Here is a 6,300-nt window from a genome sequence, read left to right as displayed (position 1 = left end):
AATAACAGTAATAATATCAACGTGTTACATATATATATTAGCAAACACTATAGATAACAATTATCTACACTAGGCCTCTTTTGAGAGACTTCAAAATACCTTAACTTATAGAAGTCATTTTGAATAGAATTCCTGTAACTATTACCCAAATAAGAGATCCATTCCCTGAAAGGAAACATTAGTCCTCTGGCTATTACCAGAATGAAAAAAAGGTTACAAAATTAATTAGTTCACATTGTGATATCAGTGTACACTTATAAAAAGGCAAGAAAGGAAAGTACTGATACCCCAGGAGAGCTGATGTGTTGCTTCCTACCACTTCTTTCCCCATTTTAGGGTCAGAAGGTTGTGCCCCAGGCTTAAGAGGGTAGGAAAAATGTACTGCTTTTGTGGTCAAAACAGCATAAAAAAAGAAAGCTGTGGCTAAGTCCTCAGGAGGCAGAGAAAAAAATGTTGAACACATAGCTGCAGCAAAAAAAAAAGTGCCCTGTAAGATTTGTGATATGCCAGAGTCTACAACACAGAGTCCATGATACAGCTTAACCATCAGGCCTACAAGTCAGGAACGCATACCAATTAACAAGGAACAACATAAAAATAATTTTGCAGCCAAAAGTGAAATGAACCTATTCTCAACCTTTTTATACTCAAAGCGCTTGAGAACTTTTCTGAATTTAGCAGTGCTCCATTCAAAAAATAACTATGGAAAATAATAGAGCAGTGGCCACCAACCAGTTGATCACGATCAACTGGTCTATCGGGGAGCCTCTGACAGTCGATCTCCCCCAGACTGAAATCAATTATCAGATGCTTCACAACTGGGAATGGCAGGACGCACATGGGGAGCAGCGGAAAACAAGTGGCTGGGCTGAGCCGTGCCCCTTGCCACTGGGAACGAGCCGGGGGAGTGAGATGATCCCCTTCGATGCCCCCTGCCAGTGGATGAGTGGGGCCTCACCTGGGCCAGGCCGGGCCAGGGGAAGATCAGTTCCCAGGCAGCTTGTCCAGGCACCCAAGGGGGCTCCTGCCACTGCACCCAACCCAGGCCAGGAGTGCTGCACTATGCCGCGCCTTTGCAGGTGGCAGCGCTGGGAGGGCTTTGGGAGCTATAGCCCCAAAAATTCATCTTAGCCCCCATGCAGACACCCCTCCCAGTGCTGCTGCCCACCTGCAGAGACACGGCACTCCCAGCCTGGCCTTCTGTATCTGCATGGCTGCACGGTACAGCCGGACAGCAGCTCCCTGCAGGTAAGTGTAATAGGGGCCAGGCAGGGAGCGAGACTGAACCATGGGCAGCTAGCAGTGGGGGACAGGGGGCCAGAGGGCTGCCTCCGTGTGATCGACAGTTGGGGAGGGTGGAGGTCCTGTGAGGGTAAAGTGTCTGTGTGTGTGTGTGTGTGTGTGTGTGTGTGTGTGTCTCTGTGTGTGTGTGTGTGTGTGTGTCTGTCTGTCTGTCTGTGATCCTGGATTGCCCTTTCCTTCCAAAAGTGATTTTCACCTTAAAAAGATTGGAGCCCACTCTAATAGAGGATCTTCACTTCAAAAAAATAAAAGAGCAATTCTTTTTTTGCAAAGAACCCAGAAAGACTACAGCAGGTCAGAACTATGGATTCCTATGGGTTGACACTATGGATTCCTATTTGAAATCTCTGGGTTTCTCTTGTGAATCATATGTAGGGGTTTTTACACCTAAGAGTGTTAATATTGTGAAGCATGCCACAGCACCCTTAATAGGATGACACAGCACCTCAGCTGCCCTGTTCTGCTCTCCCCAGCTGCACCTCCCTGGCTCCCTTCCTACCACGCTGCCCTGCCTCCAGGAGCGGGGCAGGAAACAGAAGCTGGAAGACACATGGGGAGGCCAGAGCCCCTGGCTGCCATAGCAGCTGGAGCAATGGGAGGAGTGGTGGCCATGTGGGAGCCCATGCAACCTGTGGTTGCCAGTTGGACACCCCTGTCCTAGACCACAAAAAACCAGTTCTGTTTTACATTATGTGAAATATACTTAGAAATGATTCTTGGCTGTAGACAAAACACACTGAGCACAAGTGGGCCCTCTGCATTTTCTTTATCTTGGTTCTGCTGTGTGCATGGCACTTCTGGGCTTATTAGAATAGCTAAAGAGTTGCTTCCACTTACCTGGGGCTGCAATGACTGCAAATATTTTTGGAGAAAGATTACTGCAGCACTGCAGAACAAAGACTGCAATGTATCAAAGGATGTAGCTCACTCCTCTCTGGACAGTGACAGACTTACTCTGTTAAGACAAGAGGTAGAAACACTATGTGACATCTCCAAGTTGCATGAATATGATATAAAAATATAATAAAATACGCAAAATGTCATTGTTGAAATTAAGTCAAGTTATGTCCCACTACAAAGCAAACAGGAAAAGGACTCATGAGATCAGGATGTAAAGACAGTCTCAGAAGCCAAACCTTCAACTGATGGTTTCAGTGATAAAAATACCATAAACTGTTGTTAGGCCTCTGCCTTTTAGATCTCTTTTATAAAGACTTTATCATCAACAAACAATTTCAGTTCTTCAGTAGGTACTAGTGAAACAAGTATGAAAAAGGCTTCTTACAGGGTGGTAACTTCTTATAGTAAACAGCAATTACCACTTGCTATTACCTTAAGCTGAAATCTGATCTAAACATGCCTACTAGGTGCTGGAAGTCTAATTTTATTTTTTAAAGATTTATAAATATTTATATATATATTTTAATTGTTCCTTAGTCATGCTATTTTGTGGGCTGTCTAATATGAAATTCATCTAAGACGGGGCTGTCCAACTGGTGACCTACAACAACGGGGGTCTCTAATCTCCCCCTCCCTTCCTCAGGTTTCATTTCCTGCTCCCACCCTGTGGAAACCCACAACAGGGTACAGTGGTGGCGGGGTACCACCCACCCAGTCAGTGCAGTGGCCACTTGCATATGTGATGCAGCAGTGGGCGGACGGGGAGCTACATGTGCAATGCAGGTAGGAAGGTACAGTTCACGGCCCATGGCTTGCCTTTGTGCAGTCCCTGAAGTACATGCCCCAAATGGTTCAGCCCCCAGCCACTTAGAAGATGGACATCCCTGATTTAAGGAAATGATACAAGATGCAGCATCCAAACAGCTTCAGTTAAATACAAAAAGGCCATAACCTACTATTTTTTGAAGGCACATATATGATCCTTGAAACTTTTCTAATGTGAAAAATTCTTATGTATGAAAATAAACTTCTGTAAGAAATACTGAGGTGAGTAAACATTTGAAGGATCTGGTCTTCAGAAAATTAAAAAAAAAAAAGTCAATTGTGTTATGATTGCCTGTGTTACCACTAATGTCACAATTCCACCACTCAACCATGAGCTGGAGCAGTCTTGAAATCAAGATGCAGTAAAATCTTAACTTAGAAGTTCCTCTTGTACCAGATTTCTAGCAAACAGTAGCTTTCAAGATTGCACTGGACGATAGGTGCCTTATCCTTAATATGCTCAAAATGCTGTTACATGTTAACCATTGTATAAAGCCCAAACACAGGGGGGCTGGATCTGATGATCTCGAGAGGTCCCTTCCAGCTCCTAACATCTATGAATAGTGTTGAAGCTTTAGGAAGAACTGCAAGGGAACTTTGGGCTAAACCTAGGGTTACCATACACTGGAGTTTTCCAGGACATGTCCTTTTTTTGGATCCTACAATCTCCATCACAGAGGTTTTTTGAAATCTGAACCAATGTCTGAGATTTTGCTCTGCTCCGTGGTGGGAGCATGAGGAGGAATATGGAGGCAGGGGGCATCATGTGCTCTGCATGCATACGTGCATGTGGCTGGCATGCAGCCAGACAGGGTCATAGGAGCAGCCCCGGCAGTTGAATGCATGCAGTAAGTCTATTGCAGGGCCCAGGCTTGGGGACTGTCCGGGGTGCTGCAGGGGTGTGTGTGGCAGGGTGGGGTGGAGCATGGAGGGGATGGGTGTGTGAGAGGGGCTGGTGCCTGCTGGCACTGGAGGAAGGTGTCCTGGTGTGGGGGCTGCAGCAGGGTGGGGGAAAGGAGGTGGGAGGGTCCTTTGAAAGAAGCGGGAAGCTCCATGGCTAAGCCAGCAGCCCTGTAGCCAGTGTCTTTGCTCATAGTGCCAGGCCAACTGGGAGACACTGCCTGGGGGGGCGTGGCCAGGCTGCCTGGCGCAGTACCGGAGCCCAACCCAGTGCAAGGGGTGCCACAGGCCTCCCCTCTTCCCTCCTGCCCATGTCGGGCCAGACTCACTCCACCACTGCCCACACGAATCAAAGTCATTGCGCTCTGGCCCAGTCAGGATGGAGGCAGTTGGGGGCCCCCTCCAGCAGGGCTATGAGGAGTACAGGGCTATGGGTCAGGAGTGCAGGGCACCAGCAGGGCCAGGGGTCAGCAGGTCATGAGTGAGGGTCAGCAGTAGGGATTGGGAGGCTGCAGGTTGGGACTCAGGGGCACCAACATAGCTGGGGGGTAATGGGCACCAGCAGGGCCAGGGGGCTGTGGGTTGGGAATGAGGTGTCCCCCCCAATAGGTGTCCTCTTTTTTGGAACTGGAAATATGGTAACCCTAGCTAAACCATAGATTCATAACACAGTACCAGATTCTCCCCAGCCCTTTTAAAAGATGTGCTGTGGGAGGATGACCACAAAGACTCCCATTCTGCATGCTATATAAAGCCAAGAGGAACTGCAGGCCACTGACAGCAGTAACTTGTTCCCTCCCTGCTCCTATTGGGTTCCTGCCTGAACAGGATAAAAAAGAGGGTGTGGGGAGAATAAAGATGTGCCCTGCTTCCTAATAGGAAAACATCCCCCCCTTAGAACATTCGTTATAAACCTGTGACACACCCCTCACCCCCATTTTCTCTTTAGCTGCACCAGTAATCAGTCGCTGCGCCTCTAGTGGTCTCCCTGATCAAGGGAGGCTTATACCCTTGGTGAGCCTAGACCCGTGTTTCCCTTGGCAAAACATGTAGGCCTGAAAGAAAAAAATGATTTAAAGTCTATTTGGGCTGCCGTAGGGATTTCTTTTCATTCTTACCCTAGGGAACTGCTTGTTGGTCCCAACTAATGGCTCAAAACCTTATTCTCTACAGAAGATAGTAGCACTCAGTCTCTACATGCCCTGCCTCCAAGAAACCTCAGAAATGAGTCATAGTTAGCAGTCAGAAGCTAAGGAGAAGGCAGGGTACATTTGCACCTTGTAGACTACCCGAAGCAGACAGCTATACTGAGCCTGTCCTTTCACAGCATCTGATGGCCTGTGCTATGCTGGTTAGCCCGTAAGGTGCAAATGTACCCGGCCCTCTTCTCACCTCAGAGATGCTGGCACACTTGAGCTTCTTCCGACCAGGTTCATTCCGGCTAATGGAAAGTCGCAGCCTGTGCCACGCTCTCAAAAGCAACGCGGCTGGGATTCCCACGCAGAGGCTGCAGATGTTGGCTGACCTTACAGAGGGGGGGAGCTCAGCCTACGCAGCTCCTGCAGGAAACCCGTCAGGCTTCGCAACTCAGAGCCAAGCCTCAGCAGCTGAGGATGCAGGGTCCTCTTCACCGTCACCGGTGTGGAAAATGCTGGAGCTTGGGTGGGGGGTGGGGTGGAATCTCTTCTCCTCTTTTAACAAAGAACAGAACTGAAAGATGCCAGAACAGATCGCTCGCCCTGCCACGCTGCAGCCCTCGCAGGGGCGACAAACTTGTGTGGTGCTGAGGGCCACGAGTGGTGTGGGATCAGTCTCGGGGTACCGATAAATGGTGTGGGGCCAGCTCGAGAGCCAGACGAGTGTGGGATCACTCCGTATCCTGATGAATGGTGTGGGGCCAAGTCTGGGGGCCAGATGAGCCGTGCAGGACCAGCTCCAGGGCCAGATGAGCAGGGTGGGACCACTCGGGGCCTGATGAACGAAGCAGGGCCAGCTCCAAGGACCACATGAGCAGCGCGGGGCTGGTCCAGGACAGATAAGTGACGTGGGGCCACCCCTACAGGGCACATCCTTGCCCTCGGTCCCTGCACTCCCCCATGCCGGATGCTAGCCAGGGCCAGGAGGGAGCAGGAGGGCGCTGGGTGCTGGGCTGCCCTGTGGAGCGGTTGCCCCCTCAAGGCCGCGGGCTGTCCCCTGTGGGGGCAGTGGGGGAGGGGCAAGGCAAGCAGGTGGCACAGGGAAGCCCCAGCCCAGCCTGACGTAGGCGGGGGGCGGGGTTCCCCATAGCCCCGCCCCCTCCCCCCACCTCAACGGCCTGGCACGTGCCGGCTGTGCCGGGGGGGAAGCGGATACGACCTCTTTGGAAAGGGGGGC

At 50.2% G+C, this 6,300-nt stretch overlaps 1 long non-coding RNA gene across 1 annotated transcript in view; it reads right to left on the bottom strand.

Annotated features, from left to right (window-relative positions):
- The window catches only part of LOC109280492 (uncharacterized), a 70,413-nt gene extending 64,145 nt beyond the window's left edge, over positions 1–6,268 (bottom strand). Inside the window, exons 1-2 of the long non-coding RNA XR_002086830.2 lie at positions 5,320–6,268; positions 2,140–2,257 (exon numbers count right to left, since the gene is read on the bottom strand). This is a non-coding gene — a long non-coding RNA (uncharacterized LOC109280492). The remainder of the gene's footprint in view (positions 1–2,139; positions 2,258–5,319) is intronic.
- Positions 6,269–6,300: the final 32 nt, after the last annotated feature.

The sequence above is a fragment of the Alligator mississippiensis genome, chromosome 2 (genome assembly GCF_030867095.1).
Source record: "Alligator mississippiensis isolate rAllMis1 chromosome 2, rAllMis1, whole genome shotgun sequence".
Lineage (NCBI taxonomy): Eukaryota > Metazoa > Chordata > Crocodylia > Alligatoridae > Alligator > Alligator mississippiensis.
Note: the sequence above shows the minus strand (reverse complement) of the source record. Positions and strands in the feature narration are given on the sequence as shown.